Genomic DNA, 24,111 nt, shown 5'->3' with positions numbered 1-24,111 from the left:
AATCGCAGGTTCTAACATTCATAGACATCATTTTGCCAAGCGATGCGTCGAATGTCCTCCACATGTCTACCTTTTACAACGTTTTGAAAACTTTGAATTCCTGCAGCAGGTAATCGTCCCTTACACCGTGTGTCTGCTTATGTGGTGTTCTCGTCAATGCCAGTGACGTGACCGTCGGTAAGCGCAGTAACATGCGCAGATGGCGGACTTCCTGTGGTGTGGTCACATGGTCTACCGCTTCGTAGCCTGTCCCTTGTGTTCCCAGTCTGGTGACCTGTCCCTTGTGTGTCCAGTCTGGTGACCTGTCCCTTGTGTTCCTAGTCTGGTGACCTGTCCCTTGTGTGTCCAGTCTGGTGACCTGTCCCTTGTGTTCCCAGTCTGGTGACCTGTCCCTTGTGTGTCCAGTCTGGTGACCTGTCCCTTGTGTGTCCAGTCTGGTGACCTGTCCCTTGTGTGTCCAGTCTGGTGACCTGTCCCTTGTGTCTGGTGACCTGTCCCTTGTGTGTCCAGTCTGGAGACCTGTCCCTTGTGTGTCCAGTCTGGTGACCTGTCCCTTGTGTCTGGTGACCTGTCCCTTGTGTGTCCAGTCTGGTGACCTGTCTCTTGTGTGTCCAGTCTGGTGACCTGTCCCTTGTGTGTCCAGTCTGGTGACCTGTCCCTTGTGTGTCCAGTCTGGTGACCTGTCCTCTGTGTGTCCAGTCTGGTGACCTGTCCCTTGTGTTCCCAGTCTGGTGACCTGTCCCTTGTGTGTCCAGCCTGGTGACCTGTCCCTTGTGTTCCCAGTCTGGTGACCTGTCCCTTGTGTGTCCAGCCTGGTGACCTGTCCCTTGTGTTCCCAGTCTGGTGACCTGTCCCTTGTGTGTCCAGTCTGGTGACCTGTCCCTTGTGTGTCCAGTCTGGTGACCTGTCCCTTGTGTGTCCAGTCTGGTGACCTGTCCCTTGTGTGTCCAGCCTGGTGACCTGTCCCTTGTGTTCCCAGTCTGGTGACCTGTCCCTTGTGTGTCCAGTCTGGTGACCTGTCCCTTGTGTGTCCAGTCTGGTGACCTGTCCCTTGTGTGTCCAGTCTGGTGACCTGTCCCTTGTGTTCCCAGTCTGGTGACCTGTCCCTTGTGTTGCCAGTCTGGTGACCTGTCCCTTGTGTTGCCAGTCTGGTGACCTGTCCCTTGTGTGTCCAGTCTGGTGACCTGTCCCTTGTGTTCCCAGTCTGGTGACCTGTCCCTTGTGTGTCCAGTCTGGTGACCTGTCCCTTGTGTTCCCAGTCTGGTGACCTGTCCCTTGTGTGTCCAGTCTGGAGACCTGTCCCTTGTGTTCCCAGTCTGGTGACCTGTCCCTTGTGTTCCCAGTCTGGTGACCTGTCCCTTGTGTGTCCAGTCTGGAGACCTGTCTTTTGTGTTCCCAGTCTGGTGACCTGTCCCTTGTGTTCCCAGTTTTGTGGTATCGCTGACCTGTCCCTTGTGTGTCGAGTCTGACCTGTCCCTTGTGTTCCCAGTCTGGTGACCTGTCCCTTGTGTTCCCAGTCTGGTGACCTGTCCCTTGTGTTCCCAGTCTGGTGACCTGTCCCTTGTGTGTCCAGTCTGGAGACCTGTCTTTTGTGTTCCCAGTCTGGTGACCTGTCCCTTGTGTTCCCAGTTTTGTGGTATCGCTGACCTGTCCCTTGTGTGTCGAGTCTGACCTGTCCCTTGTGTTCCCAGTCTGGTGACCTGTCCCTTGTGTTCCCAGTCTGGTGGCATCGCTGACCTGACCCGTGTGTTCCCAGTCTGGTGCATCGCTGACCTGTCCCTTGTGTTCCCAGTCTGGTGACCTGTCCCTTGTGTTCCCAGTCTGGTGACCTGTCCCTTGTGTTCCCAGTCTGGTGACCTGTCCCTTGTGTTCCCAGTTTTGTGGTATCGCTGACCTGTCCCTTGTGTGTCGAGTCTGACCTGTCCCTTGTGTTCCCAGTCTGGTGACCTGTCCCTTGTGTTCCCAGTCTGGTGGCATCGCTGACCTGTCCCTTGTGTTCCCAGTCTGGTGACCTGTCCCTTGTGTTCCCAGTCTGGTGACCTGTCCCTTGTGTGTCCAGTCTGGTGACCTGTCCCTTGTGTGTCCAGTCTGGTGACCTGTCCCTTGTGTGTCCAGTCTGGTGACCTGTCCCTTGTGTTCCCAGTCTGGTGACCTGTCCCTTGTGTGTCCAGTCTGGTGACCTGTCCCTTGTGTGTCCAGTCTGGTGACCTGTCCCTTGTGTGTCCAGTCTGGTGACCTGTCCCGTGTGTGTCCAGTCTGGTGACCTGCCCCGTGTGTGTCCAGTCTGGTGACCTGCCCCTTGTGTGTCCAGTCTGGTGACCTGTCCCTTGTGTGTCCAGTCTGGTGACCTATCCCCTGTGTTCCCAGTCTTGTGGCATCGCTGACCTGTCCCTTGTGTGTCCAGTCTGGTGACCTGTCCCTTGTGTCTGGTGACCTGTCCCTTGTGTCTGGTGACCTGTCCCTTGTGTGTCCAGTCTGGTGACCTGTCCCTTGTGTGTCCAGCCTGGTGACCTGTCCCTTGTGTTCCCAGTCTGGTGACCTGTCCCTTGTGTTCCCAGTCTGGTGGCATCGCTGACCTGACCCGTGTGTTCCCAGTCTGGTGCATCGCTGACCTGTCCCTTGTGTTCCCAGTCTGGTGACCTGTCCCTTGTGTTCCCAGTCTGGTGACCTGTCCCTTGTGTTCCCAGTCTGGTGACCTGTCCCTTGTGTTCCCAGTTTTGTGGTATCGCTGACCTGTCCCTTGTGTGTCGAGTCTGACCTGTCCCTTGTGTTCCCAGTCTGGTGACCTGTCCCTTGTGTTCCCAGTCTGGTGGCATCGCTGACCTGTCCCTTGTGTTCCCAGTCTGGTGACCTGTCCCTTGTGTTCCCAGTCTGGTGACCTGTCCCTTGTGTGTCCAGTCTGGTGACCTGTCCCTTGTGTGTCCAGTCTGGTGACCTGTCCCTTGTGTTCCCAGTCTGGTGACCTGTCCCTTGTGTGTCCAGTCTGGTGACCTGTCCCTTGTGTGTCCAGTCTGGTGACCTGTCCCTTGTGTGTCCAGTCTGGTGACCTGTCCCGTGTGTGTCCAGTCTGGTGACCTGCCCCGTGTGTGTCCAGTCTGGTGACCTGCCCCTTGTGTGTCCAGTCTGGTGACCTGTCCCTTGTGTGTCCAGTCTGGTGACCTGTCCCTTGTGTGTCCAGTCTGGTGACCTATCCCCTGTGTTCCCAGTCTTGTGGCATCGCTGACCTGTCCCTTGTGTGTCCAGTCTGGTGACCTGTCCCTTGTGTCTGGTGACCTGTCCCTTGTGTCTGGTGACCTGTCCCTTGTGTGTCCAGTCTGGTGACCTGTCCCTTGTGTGTCCAGCCTGGTGACCTGTCCCTTGTGTTCCCAGTCTGGTGACCTGTCCCTTGTGTGTCCAGTCTGGTGACCTGTCCCTTGTGTGTCCAGTCTGGTGACCTGTCCCTTGTGTGTCCAGTCTGGTGACCTGTCCCTTGTGTGTCCAGTCTGGTGACCTGTCCCTTGTGTGTCCAGTCTGGTGACCTGTCCTCTGTGTGTCCAGTCTGGTGACCTGTCCCTTGTGTTCCCAGTCTGGTGACCTGTCCCTTGTGTGTCCAGTCTGGTGACCTGTCCCTTGTGTGTCCAGTCTGGTGACCTGTCCTCTGTGTGTCCAGTCTGGTGACCTGTCCCTTGTGTTCCCAGTCTGGTGACCTGTCCCTTGTGTGTCCAGTCTGGTGACCTGTCCCTTGTGTTCCCAGTCTGGTGACCTGTCCCTTGTGTGTCCAGTCTGGTGACCTGTCCCTTGTGTGTCCAGTCTGGTGACCTGTCCCTTGTGTGTCCAGTCTGGTGACCTGTCCCTTGTGTGTCCAGTCTGGTGACCTGTCCCTTGTGTTCCCAGTCTGGTGACCTGTCCCTTGTGTGTCCAGCCTGGTGACCTGTCCCTTGTGTGTCAAGTCTGGTGACCTGTCCCTTGTGTTCCCAGTCTGGTGACCTGTCCCTTGTGTGTCCAGTCTGGTGACCTGTCCTCTGTGTGTCCAGTCTGGTGACCTGTCCCTTGTGTGTCCAGTCTGGTGACCTGTCCCTTGTGTTCCCAGTCTGGTGACCTGTCCCTTGTGTGTCCAGTCTGGTGACCTGTCCCTTGTGTGTCCAGTCTGGTGACCTGTCCCTTGTGTGTCCAGTCTGGTGACCTGTCCCTTGTGTGTCCAGTCTGGTGACCTGTCCTCTGTGTGTCCAGTCTGGTGACCTGTCCCGTGTGTGTCCAGTCTGGTGACCTGTCCCTTGTGTGTCCAGTCTGGTGACCTATCCCCTGTGTTCCCAGTCTTGTGGCATCGCTGACCTGTCCCTTGTGTTCCCAGTCTGGTGACCTGTCCCTTGTGTTGCCAGTCTGATGACCTGTCCCTTGTGTGTCCAGTCTGGTGACCTATCCCCTGTGTTCCCAGTCTTGTGGCATCGCTGACCTGTCCCTTGTGTTCCCAGTCTGGTGACCTGTCCCTTGTCTTCCCAGTCTGGTGGCATCGCTGAAGTAGTCTGGCAATGGTCAATCGGCTGCAACCGACCGTTCTTGCAATAACGACCCGCGTCCTCTCTCTCTCTCTCTCTCTCTCTCTCTCTCTCTCTCTCTCTCTCTCTCTCTCTCTCTCTCTCTCGGTTCTTCTAATAACCCATTTCTGGTGTCCCCCGCCGTGATATTGCTGGAATATTGCTCAAAGCGGCGTAAAACCATACTCACTCACTCACTCACTCACTCTTCTAATAACCTTAAAATGTGTATAGATACTGTTATGAGCTGTGTTGCTTTAAGATCCAACTTCTCGGTTTTTATACCCGCTATGCATTTTCATCTCGTATATAATCAACAAACCTGTTTTATACAAAATTCACACTGTCAACTTTCTAACATTTGATATTGGGTTTGTTTCGACAATCGTTTTCAACCTGATGTCACTTTCCTTCAGCTAAGGTATTAAGACTTATTTCCAATCTTATAATGTGTACTTTCCTTTGATAGTCAGATTAATCTGATATCTGTTTACGTGTGCCTGAGTGGTGTGGCAATCGCGGTTGTTTATATTGATGTGTTTTAGCTTGTTTTTTAGCCTCTGTTTGCAATGGCACACATGAACGCAGACACAGGCCCATTATAAGTCAACGTGTCTGTTCCTTTGTTTAGGTATGTTCACTCCTTGCACCCTCTTTCAAAGTCTTCAGTCCACCTCGGCCAAGAGGCGAGTGTGACTAATATTTGTTCAGTGTAGGAGCGTGTCAGCAGCTTTGTAGTGGGCTGTTTATGAGCAGTTTACTTCAAGTTTGTCTTTGAGCGTGTCTGTTGCGCAGTGTAGTATGCGTGGTAGACTGAGCTTCTTGTTCCCTTTCCGAGTTGAGCGTGGTTGCAGAATATTTGCAAGTTTCGCTGTTGTGTTGGTGTGTGGTTTTGATTCTGTTATAGATTCATTGAATTATTCACACAATGGTAAGTGTTATTGTAGTTATGTTTATCTTGTTCTGAGCATTGAGAAAATGAGAACTTGACGTTAATGTCTAGATTGTCCTTGTGGGATGCTGGAACTGTTGTTGTGTCAGATGTGTAAATACAGGCGACAACACCCCTTTCCACATACGAAATTTCTGTACAAGTCATATCTCTAAATAAATTATGAACTATCAACTATTAACCATAACTCAACAGAGAACGTACGTTGACAACTGCCTTTTCTAAAAGTATATTCCATGCTTGTCACATTTCCAAACCTACCTGGTCTTTGGCCGAACAGACGACGGCTAGGTTGCTACTGTTGATCGGGTGGTCAGGCTGGTTGATTGCTTGAATTCGTACCCCAACGACATTGATAGTTGCTCATGATATCAACCACTTGTTTTGTCTGGCCCAGATTGGATTATTACAGCCGAGCGTGATGCCGCTGGATTATTAAGGTGCGGCGTAATATAACTATCAAAATAACAAAACACCAGGTGATCATATAAATAAGTATTTATTTAGGTCCTTGAAGTTATCTATCTGTTGTTTCTTTCTTTTACTTTGTAAACCAAACAGGAACTGGATAGCATACTCCGATCACTTACGAGTTTATTGCAACACATGGAATTTATGTGCGCCATAACGCCTTATCACACACGTCCGTGCACTTAGACAGCTGTAAATGAAGGGTTGGTCCACTTATCTTAAACTGAATTACCTGTGTGTAATGCTTCAAAGCTATTAAATAAAGGCGGATATAAATCACATGCTTTTAGTAGTGGGGGTAACAATCAATTCGCTTTTTGGTATACAGGTCCATATACAACGGTATGTACAAAGCTGGCTGATGTACTAGAGGGTCACTACACTACTGCGGTAAGTACTTGTTTCTTACATTTTCATATGTAGGTAAAATAAACCTAAAACGGTATTCATTTTCGATTATAATGTAACAAAATGGGCATGACCTTAAGGATTTCTCAATAGATGAATTTTTGTTTGTTATTTTTAGATCATTCATGCCAAGTCTGAAACGAACAATGATGTTTCGAAAATTCCTGTACCGTATGTTTGACAAATAAGATTCTGGTTCAAACAAGGACTTGATTTGATGATAAGTATCATGTCTTGAACTTCCGTAAATATCTGAATGCCATTCCTGATGAGGCATTTCATGTGAAAGTACTAAAATAAATAAACAACATTATTAATTGTTTGGGACAGCCAGATGAAACCAAAGTCATCATGTAAAATGCAATGTGCGTATGCAAGAAGCCCATGTACTCTTACAAAGATTATCCAGATGTACGAGCATGAAACAAGCTTTGTAAGCATACTGTAAGTTGTTTTTAAATGTAAACGCTAATAAAAAGAAACGTTTTCTCAAAAAGACTTTTAGTTGGCGACTTCCATGACGGAAACAGTCGCTTCTGTGGCTGGGATACAAAGTAAGACTGTAACACACTCTCTTAAATAAAGCGACAAAACCCAAGAGAGTCCATTGTGCGATTTCCCATAATAAGGGGCCTAGTGACGTAGAAGCGAGTGACGGAACACTGTCGACACGCGTTTGAAGTTAATATTAACAACCAATGCCAAGTCATTTTGAATTTATTATTGTACTGTTATACATGAATCAACATGTGTATAAATTGTCGAAGGGTGAATGCCGCTTAAACGAACTATTATGAAATGCGACTTCGCTTCTGTTATAAGAGTCAACTGTTTTTTGTCCTTTTAGCTTCTTATTTAAAACTAGACGATGGGGAATACTCGTAAAAACAATAACTACTGTTGCTGAGGTGAAAACGAGACTCGTCAGAGAATAGAACTTGTCCCCACTGCATGGCCGTCCAGAGTAGACGCTGTCTGCATCACTATAGACGTGCTTGACGGTGGTTTCCTGTCAAAATCGGACGTCTGGCGGGTCTTCTGGCGACAATCCCTGCACATCTGAGGCGACGACGTACGGTTAATGAAGATATTCGTCTAAGGCCAGGGATGCGTCTTGCAGTCACTGTTGCTGGCTGGAATCGAATTCGTAGGTGTGTTGTTCAAATCCAGTTGTCTTGTCGATTATTGGTTACGCGTGGCCTGCCACGTTGACATGAACACCAAATGGTGTTTCTGTGGACGTTAAGTTGTCTTGTAACATCCCGTTGACTCGATCCTGCTTCAAGCATACCAATGGCCCGCGGACGCTCATTTTCGGACAGGCGTGGCATATTGTAATGTTGAATAATTGCGTAATTATGTTGTTTTTTCTAAATGGTTGTTGTCAGTACGATGCTAAACAATGCATATGGATTCCCTTTAACGCACATGTTTTTATACCCATTCTTGGGTAGTGAAATGCATGGGGCTTGCATAAAAGTCAACTTTTGCATGGAATGCATGCTTTTCTGTAGTAGTTGAAAACCAAACTGTACTTATTTGAAAAACACACTAAAATAATGTAATCACAGGAACTTTTGTTGTTGAGTATATTATATGAATACCCTTCACTTATTTCACTCTGTCTGTCTTAATGAATTTTCCACGTTAATGGTAATATGACTCAAGGTAAAATGGTATAAAACATTGTTTTCCTATTTGCTAACACGAGTAACGTATTTGTAATATTGTGGAATATGTTATGCATACCTATAAATATGCTCAGTTCAAATGTTAAACATGATAAACATTTCCAAAGTTCTTTAATAAAATACCTGTCATTTTACAAGGCGTATCCTACCTTTTACAGACAATTTTAAATAAACAAATCAGTAGGAAAACTACCAAGATGCAGCAGACTGCGTCAGCCGTGCAGACAACAGACGCTACGGCGTTTGTCAATGGCCAATACTTATTTCCAGATGCTATGAACGTAAACCCTGAAACAATCATATCTACAACACAACAGATAAAAAACAATATACACGTATTAAAAGAGATATACACATACAAATAAGATAAGACACAATAGGTGCCATTGATGTAAATGTACTGGCTATTGTGGTCGGTATTTGGTACTTTCAAGTAAACACATACTTGTTATGAGCAAGTAAATACATGTACATTTCAAAGGTAGTTTTGTCTCGATATAAAACCAAATGCATACACTACATATACAAAGTTAACAATAGGCCCAAAGGGCCTGTATCGCTCACCTTGGTATTTACACAATCATGACAAAAATATACATATACAAAAATTGTACATGTATATAATACTGCAAATATTTCGTAATTTTGACTTAGTAAGCATTTAAAATAGGTGGATGACAAATCTGACAGCATGAACGTGTATTTCTCTTGATACAAAAAGAGCATAAAGACCTGAACCGTTTCCATGTTATGATCCAGGATCTAAGTTTCCAGGGGCAAGGCTGGACCCCAGGGCGAATCCAATTGGCATAATTGCATTATTCTCTTCATAACAAACAAGTGTATACAATGTATCTACATATTATAGGGTGGGGATAATATCAGTTTGCATGTTATGGTCAAGGTTCTAACTCCTTTGTGAGTGTCTGACAGATGAACAGCAGGGCCAGTCCTGGTAGCATATGTGCATTCCTCTCATTATACTCAGCAATTGTACCAATGGTTATACGGCGGGAATCTTAACTGTGTCAAAGTTATAAACTCTTTTTGGCCTCGACCCTCAGCCCCTAGGGGGGTCAGCCCCTCCATTTGTACAATTATGAATTCCCACCACCTGAGAATACTTCCAACCAAATATGGTTGATGTTTATCTCTTCGTTCCAGAGAAGAAGTCGATTAAAGCAATATTACCAAATTACCTTTTTAGCCCCGCCCCTCAGTCCCCGGGGGTGGGGTAGAGATTCAGCCCCTCCATTTCACCAATTTTAATCCCCACATTGGAGAATGCTACCAACCAAATATGGTTGAGATCTATCTCTTAGTTCCAGAGAGGAAGTCGTTTAAAGCAATAACACCAAATTAGCCCTATTTTTTGTTTTAGCAGTGTTTACCTTGAGTTTCCAATGATTACAATAGTTTTTCAAATACGTTTAAACATAGTTTCAGGTCGGAAGGTGTCTCGGACATTAGGATTGTATCATCCGCACAAAGAATTACCAATAGCTTAATAAAACATCCAATTTCTTTTAGAACATAATCGTTAACTTTTTCAAGCCCAATAACGTCGTTATCTGACAAAAAGGTCATTTAGATAAAGGGCAAAGAGAAATAGCGATACGTTTTCACCTTGCCTGACTCCTATGTTACAAGGAAAGAATTCAGTGACACTACCATTATGAGAAACACATGATTTTATGTGTTTGTACATGTTTTGATAACATTAAAGCATTTACCAGTGATATTACTTTAAATCATTTTGTACCATAGGCCACAACGCCAGACCGTATCGAAGGCCTTACTAACATCAACAAAAACACAATACAGCCTCTTATTATGGTTTACGTATACATCTACGAGTGCTTTTAAAATAAACTGACGTCCAAGAGAAACTTTACCAACTGAAAATATAAATTTCAGACAAAGTATAAATTTTCTTTCGATGAAGTCTATCTAAAACACATAACCTAAATACAACAATAGTGTATGCAGAAGATGTTAATCGTCTGTTACATGTTTGCGAGATAAACACGTGCACCACGGACAACTGCAAATGCGCGTGCGGGTAAGGGTATAAAACGATTGCAACGGCAAGTCAGACATCCACAGTGATAAAAAAAAACACACAAAAGAAATGCCACGACTCACAGTCGAACAACGTGAACGAGCCTTGGGTATGGTACAGATGGGAGCAACCCACGCCCATATTGCACGAACCTTCGGTTGCTCCCGTGTTGCCGTTACCAACTTGATGCAACGTTACAGACAGACAGGGCGGACCGCTGACAGGCCAAGAACAGGCAGACCCAGGATGACCACGCCCCATGATGACCGGTACTTGCATACCTTGCACCTCCGAAATCGCTTCCTCACAGTGATTTCATCGGCGACAAATGCCTTAGGTCACAGGGTTAGTTGACAGACAGTGGCTAGGAGACTCAGGGCTTTTAGACCATACAGAGGACAGCTATTGACAGCGCAACATCGTCGTCTGCGATTGAGATGGGCCCGGACTGTACGGCGTTGGCAACGACGTGACTGGCAGAGGGTTGTCTTCACTGACGAATGTTTAGGGCTGACGGAAGACAACGTGTTTACCGCCGAAGGGGTGAACGAACGGCGGCGTGTTGCGTGCAGGAGGTCTTACCATATGGTGGAGGGAGTGTCATGGTGTGGGGAGGGATCTGTGGGCAGGAGAGGACACCGCTGGTCATCGTTGACGGAAACTTGACAGCTCAGCGGTACATTGATAACATCCTTCGTCCAGTTGTCCTACCGTTTCTCCAACAGCAGCCACGTGGTGTCATTTATCAGAATGAGAACGCTAGAGCCCCTACAGCCAGAATTGTCACTAACTTCCTCGCAGCCAACAACGTCAACGTCCTGCAGTGGCCTGCACGCTCATCCGACATGTTCCCCATAGAACACCTCTGGGACTTGATGGATCATCGTGTTCGACAACGACCACACTCTCCAGCCAACCGGCAAGAACTGATCTTGGCCCTCCAAGAAGAATGGCGTCAAATCCCACGTGACCTCATCAGACGACTGACTTTTTCTGTGCGTCGAAGAGTTGTTGCGTGTATTGAGGCATTTGGTGGTCACACACGATACTAATGGAATGACTTGTTATTGATCGTGAGCGATTGTTTATGTACTCTGCCTATTGTCCATGATTCTGAAAGCTCGAGTTTTGTACCACAGCCAACTTTGGGGGGCTCTGACGTCTTTCTCGGTCGCGGTATGATTGTCATTTTCAGTGCATCATTTGCTTGATCAAGGTGGGTGTACTCCTAATGACGCTATCATTACTAACATGGAATGTACGTGGAGTTCTCCACGGTACGGACTATATTCGTCAGACATTGTCTCGACCTGTTGATGTTGTGGCCCTACAGGAGCATTGGCTGCCTGCAAATTGAATGTCTAAATTAAATATGTTTCAGGATCTAAATTTGATATCCTATAATGCTGTTTCTCCGGAAACATGCTTTTCGGGGATCAGATGTACTAGCAATCTTAGTTAATAGCAACAGCGAGTGGAAAGCTCACACTATCACTGTAAGCACAGACCACGCAATAGCTATCAAAATAACTCGGCGACACTTCTGTGATATTTATGTAATAGCATGTCGCCTACCTTCAACTAATGTACTACATTCTGTGTATTGTGACGCCCTTAACGAACTCATAGATATGTATGATGATCTCTGTGAACAGGGTGTTACCTTTATCCTTGGTGATCTTAATGCAGATATTTGTAAGCACAATCTCTCTGCCAGGGATAAGCTAGTTAGCACTGCTATATCTGATAGACACCTCCTACACACCATTAGTGAGCTCGCAACCCATTTCCCACGTTATACATGTAGATCCAAGGGTAACACCTTAAAGAGTATGATTGACTATATCCTGGTACCCTCGTGGATAAAAGACCCTGTTACCGATCTCCATGTTATAGATACATGCCCTTATACGGTGTCAGATCATCTCCCATGTTTATTATCTATGTCATTGAGAGCCTTTGGTCGAAATAATCTCAATATTAACCCCCCTGTTCCAAAATGGAACAAAGCAAGTCAAGATGATATACTCATGTACCAGTGTGAATTTGGTACATATCTTAACTCCTTTCACGACTGTAATCTGTCTTGTCAGCCTGAAAATGTTGATACATATAGCGACCATATAAGTAAATGCCTTTTACTTGCAAGTTCCAAATGTATCCCTAAATGTGAATATAAACCTTATCTTAAACCAATCTGGAAACCTGATGGACTAAATGATGCACATTACCGTATGAGGGCTGCTCGACGTGCATGGCTAAATAACGGTAAACCCAGGGACGAAAACTCGGAATCGCGCATCTCTTATAAAACTGAAAAGAGACACTTCAGGCGCCTCTATCGAAACTCGAAAAGGTCCAACAAAAAGAATACCCTAAGGGAAATTGAGAGGTCAGCTGAACTTGATATAAATTCTTTTTATAAAACTGTTAGAAAACAACGAGGGCGGGTGGCCGAGATACCTATAACTATAAGGATGAATGTGGTTCTACAACCTCAGCTATTTGCAGATTATGGGGTAAATATTTTTCAGATTTAGCCAAACCCTACCATTCCGAAGGATTTGATGATGTATTTAAAGAAGATATAACTAGTAAGGTACAGATATTTAAACAAGTTCGAGAGAGGCCTGATGAGGAATTGGAAAAAGAATTTACATGTCAAGAGATAAGAGAGGCCGTCAAATCCCTCAGCAGGAATAAATCCCCAGGTCCGGATAAGATTACAAATGAACATATTATCTATGCAGGAGAAAATCTTATTTATTCCTTACGTATACTTTTTAATCATATGATGAAACTACAATATGTACCCTATGATTATAGACTTGGTATGGTCATACCAATATATAAGGGGAAGAATGAAAAATCTGACCCTCGAAATTATAGCCTGAGGCATTACTCTCACATCATGTCTCTGTAAGCTCTTTGAAAAAATACTGCTCAAACGTATAGAAGACAAACTATGTAGGCTTAACCCAGACTTTCCTGATATGCTACAGTTTGGTTTTAGAAAAGAACATCGAGCTATTATGTCAGTATTTACTTTGATCGAAGGCATTCAGTATTACATACAAAGGGACTCTGCAGTCTATGCAGCTTAGATAATGAAAAAGCATTTGACAGGATATGGCACGATGGATTATTTTACAAAGTACATAAACTTGGCATTAGAGGTAATACATGGAAATTACTACATCATTGTTATACAAATAGTTATGCTTATATTTCCTACCAAGGTGAACAATCAGACAGATATATGGTTCAACAAGGTGTTGGCCAAGGCGGAGTAATCTCTGCTTGGTTTTTTCTTGTTTTTATAAATGACCTCATTACAGCCCTTAGACATGCACAATGTGGCATTCGTGCATATGGTATGGATATTCCTGCAGTCTTGCTTGCCGACGATACTACACTTATTAGCGCATCACCGAGAGGCTTACAAACATCCCTTGATATTGTACATACATATGCCTCAAGGTGGCGCCTAACATATAATCCATCAAAAAGTGCAATAATTGAGTTCACCAAAGCAAAACGCAAGGGATATAACTGTCATTACCTTTGTAGATACCTTTGTACTGGTGGCTACACCTACCGAGTTGGACCTGGATCTCTTGGAGTGAGTGAGTTGGGTTTAATGTCGCTTTTAACAGTATTCCAGTTATATCGCGGCGTGTCAGCTTAATGTGGGAGGAAAGCCCGAAGTGATGCAGATCTCAGACGTTTATCACTTCGGTGAAACCCGCGAGCACGGGTATGGGGCTGACAAACCTAGAAACATAATTGGGTTCGAACCGGGATTCGAACCCACAATCATAGGTTTCTGGCGTGCCCAAGGGACGCAGCTCTGCACAGCGAATCGCGGCGCCTCAGACGACTGGACCACCCGTGCCCCCTGGATCTCTTGGAAGTACACCAACAAAGACTGTCGTTCCACAGTATCGACAGTCAATGACATCATGACGAAAGAGTCAAGTCCTCCAGGTAAAACAGACTAGATTACTGTACGAGATGGCGATGACAACAAGATCCTTGGCTTCAGTACCATCAGCAACCTGCGATTTCTGTGTGCGGCCGACACCATCTACGGAGATGGAACCTTTTACGTTACTCCACGTCTCTTCTACCAGCTGTACACCATCCACGCCTTCGTCGCCAACAAGATGGTGCCCCTGGTATTCCTGTTGCTGCCAGACAAGAAGAAGGAGACCTACGACAGAGCCTTCCGCCTGGTCAAGGATGCTGCTGAGAACCGAGGGTTCCAGCTACTGACCCAAACAATACAGGTAGGACAAATGTGTTTATTTGGGGTGTATATTTTAGTGTAATGTGATTTATGAAACCTGTCCATATTAGCGCATATACCAAGTTTTTATTTATATTTTTCTATTTTCAGATGGATTTTGAAGCAGCGACAAAGATAGTACCAGGCCGGCCAGCGTCTCCCACCAAAAGAGAAGAAGTTCTGTGAGATACAAGGCAGAATCGATTAACTGAAGACCAGACTGATCTAGAATGAAGTCAGCGTAATTTTCTGACTGACTCAGTGTCTCATCTTCTTCTGTCCTAATTGCCCATAACTTTTACGTCATCTTGTACATACATGTATACATTCAAATTATTTGTAAAAACAAATCAATATTCCACCCTCATTGTCTTTCTTTCGTTCGTTTCAAATCCATTTCCACTTTTTTACTTGCTCGAGTTGTTAAAATAACACTCGATACCCATTGTTTAACTAGATTGGCGGATTAAAATATTCGCAGGACGACGACCTCACTTTTTGCTAGTTTGTTTTCATACGACACAGGGGGTCGTCGTCCTGAGAATGAACCCAATAGTCCACTGTACTGGCGTCCTTACAGGTTAACTTCCCGTGTTCCTTATCATAGCCGAGACGGCCATTAACGATATAAATTCCAGTGTTCTTACATAAGTCTAACAGCTTCCTCCCGTAGTTGTTTGAGTGAGATAGATTTTAGATTTTCAAGCACTTGAATACTCGAATATAATATATAACCTTCAATATTGTCTTTCGTCACGAAAAACTCATCGATTTTTACAAAATCATGAAAATTCTTAGTTCTTGCATTAAAGTCACCCGCTACGCAAATATAGTCAGAATGAGTAGAGAAGTTGACTATAATCATCCAAGAAAGTGGTCAGGTGAGGCGTATCGACTGTTCTCGGGGGTATGTAGACACATCCAAGATATGCGTCATTATCTACAGGGAGTAGGTCTTTTGAGAGCAGACACCATGTTATTATGTCGTTTGATTTGTCTAATACATGCACATGTTTCTCAACAGACTGACGAACAATCCAGAATAATTTCTGTTTAATAGTTCAAAATATATTTCCAAAAACATAAACCGAAGCCTCAGCGGTAAACTTTTATTTACAAATTATAGAATTCTTGCATAAAAATGTTCAGTACAGTACCCACTTATCTTGGAGTGTGGAAGTTACTACTGTGGAAAATAAAGGCATTTTATTGAATAGAAATAGAAGCGACAAATCCCTTTAATAATCATAAGAAATATCTATCAAAAGCAAAGTTTATTGTACTATTCCGATTGCATCACGTGTTTCTCAATCTCTATCAAATGGTATGAAACCATTTTCATATTCATAAGAAATCTTTGTGAAAAGCAGAAAGGCAGAAAACAAAGTGCCTTATTGTTTGGATTTGGAATCGTGTATCTTCACGGCCACATATCCAGCAGTTACGACAACCGTAGCAACTGCAGCACACGTTGCGACATGTTTAACAGTTCCAGGTTCACAATTTGCCGCTGCTACTGTTACGTCTTTGTACTTCACTGCAAAATTCTCCCCAGTATCCTTGCCCTTGTCCTTGTCCTTGTCCTTGAAAACAAATAATAACATTAGGGTGTTTTTATTATACAACTGTGATACCCGTCAGATTGCTGTAAGGTATTACGTATACATCATATGTCACTACGCTGCACACAGTTACTGACTGACATTATTTGATGACCTCTGTTACCCATTGTGCGTGGCATCACAAGGAATAAAAAACGCCTGTATGCCTGCACGTGAGAAGCGAGAAGTAATATCACAAAGATGTTCACGTCTGATGGTCTTCCCGCTAGTAATGATTGTGAAGCAAACACAACTTCTGAACTGACTGAACACACATGAATATGAATAATAGTCACATGTACACACGGCTATCTGCCATCTTGCACACTTGTTAAACACCAATGCTTAACATCAATGTCAATGATCCAGATAAATTGGCGTAAGAGGCGACTAACGAGATTGGATGGTCAGGCTCGCTGACTTGGTTGATGCATGTCATCGTATCCCAATTGCGTGGATCGATGCTCATGACGTCAATCACTGGATTGTCTGGTCCAGACTCGATTATTTAAAGATCGCCGTCATGTAGCTGGACTATTGCTGTGTGGGGCGTTAAACAACAAACAAACGGACGAACAATTGAGATAAATTGGATTATATTATATATATTGGATTATACAGGGTTAGTCCGTCCCAGTCAAGTCCCGTTAATCCGACATTGTTTGTTGCATATGATTATGTCGGATTAACGAGTATGTCGGATAAACGAAATTAGGTAGTATAAACGTTCGTGATCGAAAATTGGACAACTACACGATATATAACGATACAGACACGTAGGAAAATGAAAAATGAAATATTCATATTGTTGTGTTACATTGTCAGCGGAATTTGTTTTCTAATCATGCAACCACTAAAGTTTAACACAAGACTACTGTTGTGGACTGTATGACTGATTCAAAATTGACTGATTTTTAAAACATAGTCAGGAATGGAAGTCGCTTATTTGAAACTAGTGACGCAATGCTTAAGGAAGCTGCTATCTTAGTGGCTAATGTCGACTTCCTGTAAGTAATTTCATTCGTCGGCCATAGTTCGCGAAAGGTCGTTCTGACGTGACATGTAGTGGTAGCGAGAACGTGTATCCGAGTTAAATGAGATTGAGGTAATCTAGACATGAGATTAATCCTGTTTTCTTTTTTTAAAGCAGTAATTGTTTATTGTTAAGCAAGTTTATCTCTGCAGCCGTTGAAATATGCAGCTACTCGCCGACTCGTCTCGCATCAAAACACGGGGCTCTGTACTCGCGGGCAGATGACCACGGAGAACGCTTATTACTGTGTCGGATTAACGTGACTGATTAATGAGTGATTTCAGCAATTCGTTGCAAATTAGGGTGTGTCGGAGTCGGAGTGCGAGACTGTCGGATTAACGGGTCTAAATAGCACTGATTTACCCGGTTCCCACCATTTGTGTCGGATATAGCCGATTGTCGGATTAACGAGTGTCGGATTAACGAGTCATGACTATATATATATACAATATATATATTGTATATTTGTACACATTTACCCTAAAATTCTGCCATAGTAAATGAAAAATATAGCCTTGGACATCTGGAAGAAACACATCAGATGCATGTTTTCCAAAACCGGAAGTGATGCCATTTAACCGGGGTTGCGCATGGCTGCGTTATTTAGGTGAGTGAATTAGTGAGTGATTATGGTTTTACGCCACTCTTTCAGTTTCGAACCTGTACTGCATTTGGCTTGTGTTTCCCCAAACAGGAAGTAATGTTGTCAAACCGAAAGTACTTATAACTCAATTATTAAGGTAGTGAGAGGACTTTCTGTTTATATAGTTGTATTAAACAACTTTATTTAATAACTTCCGTTTTCGGAAGCCAAAAAATATGGTTCAAGCTACGAAAGGTGTTAGTTCTTCCAGTTTGGATTATGTTACCTCCTGATGTTGGAAACACATTATTTCTCTATGAAAGCAGAATGTCCATGGTTCGAGTGAAAGACCGTAACAAAACGGGTTACAATACAACTTGTTTATATCAGATCTAGACACAAACTGGCGTTCCTACAATATCCCTTACTTCCACACAGGGAGCACGAGAGGCCCAGGTGTCTGAGGCGCCGCGATTCGCTGTGCAGAGTTGCGTCCCTTGCGCCAGAAACCTATGATCGTGGCTTCGAATGCTGGTTCTCCCCGATTATGTTTTAAGGCATGTCAGTACCATATCCGTGCTCGTGGGTTTCACCGAAGTGGTAAACGTCTGAAACCTGCATCACTTTGGGCTTTCCTCACACATTTATCTGACACGCCGCGATATAACTGGATTACTGTTAAAAGCGGCAAACCCAACTCACTCACTCACTACTTCCACACTTGATATCATAGCGACTTATACAAAACAGTCGATCAGTTACTGTCACTTACCAGTTACCTACTGTTATAGGGCAGTATAATTTATTGTTCAACAATGTTGTAACTGTCTTACCTTCTTTCTGTTGAGATTTTGACAATGGTTAGTTGTCAGGAATGTAGTATTATCTAATGTAAGCAGAGCCGTGGCAGTTACTATGTTTACATGGTTTTGGAGTTTGTAATCTGGAATCTTTAACAGCTATACACGATAATCAAGACCAGCGGTTGTATGAAGATCGTGTTTTCACCCTGGATATCCAGCCTCGGCCTATTTTGGGAGCTTGTCGAAGGTGTCACCTAACACTTACTAACATTAGAATGTCCAAACTCACTGACAGTCTTACATTTGTTGTCACTTCCACTAACTAGAGTTATCTCCCGAACACAAGCTCAGTTTGAAGCAAATTAGTTTGTACTTCCGGTTTTAAAAATATATCACCCAGTATAAAAACGAAATCCCACAAAGAAATGTCTATCACTTTAAATATACAGTAGCGACAAAACCCTTTCCATATCCAAGTATCTGCATAGAGCATAGTTGATTGTACAATTCCGACTACATCACGAGCATGTGTTTAAGAATCACAATCAAATAGTAATGATACTAGGTGTTCGCGAATAGGTGAGCGTATCCTGCCCAACAAGTGGCACCCGTCACAAACACATGCGTAAGCCAGTCAACTGTTCACTTGAAAATACATGGTCAAAATGGGGAATTGCATCGGACATCATTTTTGTCACTGATGCGTCAATATTTGAAATTTCCTCCACATGTCTCCCTTAAACCTTTTTTTTGAAAGCTTACTGAGGCATAGAATGTTGTAAACTTGATTAAGTCATATGACGCTCTTTGAAATCTTGGTAGAAAGAGCATGCTCGATTGTATCTCAAAAGTTGCGAAATATAAACACCAAAGGCTGGAGCTGCGCTGGAATATTGCTCGACATGAAGGGAAAGTTGACTATTGGAAAGTTGAGGTCATTCCTCTTGTCATGCAGTCTTGTGGATAGTGTTTTGTCTCTCTGAATCTTTATGCATAGATCTAAATATGAAACAGATGAGGCGGTCTCACTGCTCCTCTTTTATTTCCAGTTCAGGTGGGTAAATCAGTGGAAGGGAATTGGCTATTTGATGTTTTATTGATGATATCAGATCATCGATATACCTGAAGCTTAAGCTAAACTTCTTCGCCAAATTACCTTGCTTTGACTTTGCAAATCCGAACAGAAATTCTGATTTATATACATAAAATAACAGATTAGCAAGAACGGGGAGCACATGTTCATTGAGTTATCCCCAAGATACAAACCCCACCCTCATTTGAACCTAAGACCACTTTGTTGTCTTGTGAACCCCCCGAAAATACACTTCCATTATTCCTATATAATAAAGGCGGTAGGTAATAATGGATTTCAAGGGGTTTTTTAAATGCATATACCCACTATAAATAAGACTTGCAAGACAACAATGCTCATGGCTCGAGGGTCGATGTAAAGGCATTGAAGGTATTATCATATTATACTGACTCTTCTTCAACATTTCAACGCAGCATGCAGTTTTTTTATACTCTCTCCAAAATTGTAGGGTTATTCGAAAATAACATGGGATTGCAGAAATTGGTCAAACATTCCTTTATGCAGCGTGGCATGGTCCGAATCAATCTCCTAATGACACTTTGAGGGAGTAACGGGTGGCCTTATCACAAACGTGCTCTATAGGAGAAAGGTCAGGACATAGCTGGCCACTGCATCTGGTGATGTTTTGCTGCTGCAGGTAGTCAGTTGCCATACGTGCACGGAGGGCACGAGCGTTATCGCCTTGAAAGACAAAACGTTGACCAGCATGGCACACAAACGGCACAACTATTCGCGCGAGTATACTGTCTCAAAAGTAGTGTCCAGTGACCCTTCCATGGACAATATGCAGTGGCTTTCTCTCAGTCATGGTGATCCCGCCCCATATCATGACCCATCACCAAATCTGTCATTTTGCCTTACGTTGACGTTCGCATGACATCAACCGATATCCCAATAGTCCAGGTTGAATCTGCACTCACCAGTGAAGGTCAATCGGCGATTACCACAGTTTTAAGGCTCTGAACACCATTGACGCCTGGCTAGAATGTGTCGATATTTTAAGGTTGACCAGTACAACACGTGGTCCCGAACATGCAGATTGGCTGCAAGTAGACGGTTTCTAATTGCGCGGTCAGTAACTTGGGAGGAACTCTGGTGGCAATGGTGCAAGAGAACAGCGATTCGATTTCGACTCCATTTCATAAAGATTAATAAATCGATCCTGGACTTGTGTTGTTGTTTTTGTGCACATTTGGTCATGCTGTGTCTGCAGAAATCTGTTAAAAAATCTGCTATCACAGACTTAGACGCATTGAACATATTGGCTACGTCCGTAGGCGACAAATGCCACCCTCTACGTTCCCCGAAATGGGGAAGGCATTGCAAGAGGAGAGGACAAGACTCCTCAAATTGACCATGTTACCCATCCATTATGATGACTCGATATCTCTTGGCATTTCTGTGAACATCTCTTATTAACGATTACCCCTTGTGTTTTAGGAAGGTATATGAAGAAGCAGAATTAAATCACACTGAACCGAATAATTGGGAGTCCCTTGGATCCCCACTTTTTTAAGTCCAGTTAAAACTCTAAATTTCAGTATATCTTCCTATGTTGCTCGGCCTGCACGTCTTTCACCATACAACACGCACATAGCTGTCATGGCTACGCCATAACAAACAACAATTCAAGCAATCAATAAGGCCTTTTCAAACATTAATCTCAAATACACATTTTCTTAATGCTGAAAGCAAAATAAATTCTATGTACCACGTAACACACTACACACCACTGTGTCCCAAATAACCTTTAAATAGACCCCCGAATCATGGATACCAAAAGGGGATTGGCAGCCTCGTTACTCGTACGAATACACACTGATGGTAATTTATGAAATTAAGACATCTAATAGTACAATCATACTCACCATTCTGTCTGTAATTCAGTGTATCGGTAACAGAATCAAAACCACAAAAGGACGGCACTGGTAAACTCCAACAAACAAATCCTTCAAGTTTTTCAAACGGGAACAAAAAGCTCAGTCTACCAGGCACAACTGCGCAATAGATACACCCAACGACAGAGTGTGCTGGAACAACTTGCACGGAAATAGCCGAACGGACAGAAAAAAAACCCAGCGTGTGTGGTAGTCGCCAAACAACGAATGTACACACACATTCCTCTTTTGGGGCTAACTGGACCGGAGAGGTTACCAATGTCTCCTCGTGTCGACTACATTACATGACTGTAAAAATATCTCATAAATCAATCAATGTTTTATTTGTAACCTGCCTTTGTTCCCCCCTTCAAAGGTTAGCATGTGCCCGGCCTTTCGTTTGGTGTAATGGCTTCTATAATGTGTGAGTATGATGGAAGACAATAATTTTGGGCTTTTTTAATATTCGTTAAGTTTTGATTACTGTAGTTGTTTTACGCAGCACAGGAAGGGTAATATAAGTAAGTCTAATGTGGAGATCTACAGACTTTGTTGAAAAAATATAGGCGTAGCAACCATATACTGTAAAACGTGAAATTAATGCGTCTCCAAAAGAATGCGACCGCTGGCCCCTAGCAAAAAATGCGACTCAATATGAATGCGACACCCCCTCCTTTCAAGCATCAGTGGATATTTATCTGAACAAAATGTCCTCTGTCAGGTTTACAGGAGAATCTTCACCTTAATCCAACCTTACATTAATCCAATCACACACCAAATAGCACCGCTTATTAGCGCTGAGTAGAGTACAGTCAAGTCTCGTTAATTAATCCGACACTCGTTAATCCGACAATCGGCTTTATCCGACACTAATGATGGGAACCGATTAAATCAGTGCTATTTAGACCCGTTAACCCGACAGTCTCGCACTCCGACTCCGACACACCTAATTTGCAACGAAATACCGAAATCACTCATTAATCAGTCTCGTTAATCCGACACAGTGATCAGCGTACTCCGTGGTCATCTGCCCGCGAGTACACAGCCAGTGTTTTGATGCGAGGCGAGTCGGCTGGTAGCTGCATATAACAAAGCTGCAGCGGTAAACTTACTTAACAATAAACATTTAATGCTTTAAATAAAGAAAACAGGATAATTCACATGCTTAGATTACCTCAATCTTATTAAAATCAGATACAAGTTCTCGCTATAGACGAGGACATCCCATTACAAGTCACGTCAGAACAACCTTTCGCGAACTATGACCTACCAATGAAATGACCAACAGGAAGTCGACGTTAGCCACTTAGAAAGCAGCTTTCTTAAGCTTTGGGTACCAGTTTCAAAGTTGGCCTCAGACCACAGTTATCCCCCCTAAGTTTTTTGTTAAAAAATGCATGCATGTACCTAAAAATAGGAAAAAAAAGAAAGAATTGATATACCGGACTGAAATTGATGTCTGTTGATAGTATATGTAATGACGAGACAGGAACACTTGCTTGTTCTGTCAATTTCCTTTTGGTTATGGAGTTATGGACTAATTAGAATTGCATTTGAAATGAATTCATGCCAAAAATGTACTCTCAAGTGCTATGGATGCAGCATGATTTCAAATGACTATAAGTCAAGCTGTGTATGAGTTAGGGATTCCAAATTTTCTGTGAGCCTTCAACAGTGTATGGGCTTAGTATTGATGAAGTTTTATTTGAATTGCATAGTTTTTTCTGTCCTGATAGGCCTCAGACCACAGTTATCCCCCCTAAGTTTTACCATGAACCGGAAGGAAAATAGGAGAATATAGTACCCTGTTTAAATGGGCTGTTCAGCCCATGGCAATTTTTTTGGAGTGACTTTACAGTGCCTTTCAGCAGGGGCCGTGACTTTACATGCTGGGACTACAACAGGTCAAGGTGCGCCAGGCCAGAATGCAAGTTTATTCATAAATGCTCCAATTGTGGCGAACAACATCCCGCCTATTCTTGCTTTCGCGCAAAGGGGGGTCGTAGACCCTCCAAACAACTTAACTCCACACAGGCAACCCATGCTAAAGGCACTGGCCCCAACTCCACTCATACTCACTAGATTAAAGCGACATTTGCAACTGTACAAGCATTCTAACCATGCCCATGCCATTTATTTATTACAAGGTTTGGAATCAGGTTTTCAACTGGAATATAGTGGGGCACGCCTAAGTCGTTGGTCTGAGAATCTACGCTCAGCCAGGGATCCCATTTTACAAGAGATAGTAGCTGCCAAATTGAAAAAGGAAGTAAAATTAGGTAGGGTGGCAGGTCCTTTTGAAACGCCGCCCCTGTTGAACCTACAAGTTTCACCCATCGATCTCGTACCCAAAAAGCAAACGGGTAAGAGTCAGTCCTTGCTGGGGACAGACGATTTTCGTTTAATACACCACCTTTCTTATCCTCAAGGCAGATAAATCAACGACAACATAGACAGCGAAGCATGCTCCGTGTCATATGCACGGTTCGACGAGGCTGTCAGTATGGTACAGCAACTTGGTCCGAATGCTCTACTTGCAAAATTTGATGTGAAATCGGCTTTCAGGATTATGCTGGTACACCTTCAGGACTTTGAGTTGCTAGGCTTGTGCTTTCAAGGTAAATACTACTTTGATAAATGCTTGCCGTTTGGCTGTTCCATATCATGCTCAATGTTTGAAAAATTCAGCACCTTTTTGCAATGGTGTGTCCAGCAAAAGTTGCCTAACGGCCAAC

General features: G+C 43.7%; 2 long non-coding RNA genes across 2 annotated transcripts; one reads left to right on the top strand and one right to left on the bottom strand.

Annotated features, from left to right (window-relative positions):
• Positions 1-5,292: 5,292 nt before the first annotated feature.
• Positions 5,293-7,260, top strand: LOC125383696. The gene is made up of 3 exons (XR_007222862.1): positions 5,293-5,445; positions 6,266-6,327; positions 7,193-7,260. It is a non-coding gene; the product is annotated as an uncharacterized LOC125383696 (long non-coding RNA).
• Positions 7,261-15,480: 8,220 nt separating this feature from the next.
• LOC125383715 lies at positions 15,481-21,687 on the bottom strand. The gene is made up of 2 exons (XR_007222877.1): positions 21,368-21,687; positions 15,481-15,969 (listed from the first exon to the last, which is right to left on the bottom strand). It is a non-coding gene; the product is annotated as an uncharacterized LOC125383715 (long non-coding RNA).
• Positions 21,688-24,111: the final 2,424 nt, after the last annotated feature.

The sequence above is a fragment of the Haliotis rufescens genome, unplaced genomic scaffold (assembly GCF_023055435.1).
Source record: "Haliotis rufescens isolate VD_foot unplaced genomic scaffold, xgHalRufe1.0.p SCAF_26, whole genome shotgun sequence".
Lineage (NCBI taxonomy): Eukaryota > Metazoa > Mollusca > Gastropoda > Lepetellida > Haliotidae > Haliotis > Haliotis rufescens.
This window is presented reverse-complemented; position numbering and strand designations above follow the sequence as displayed.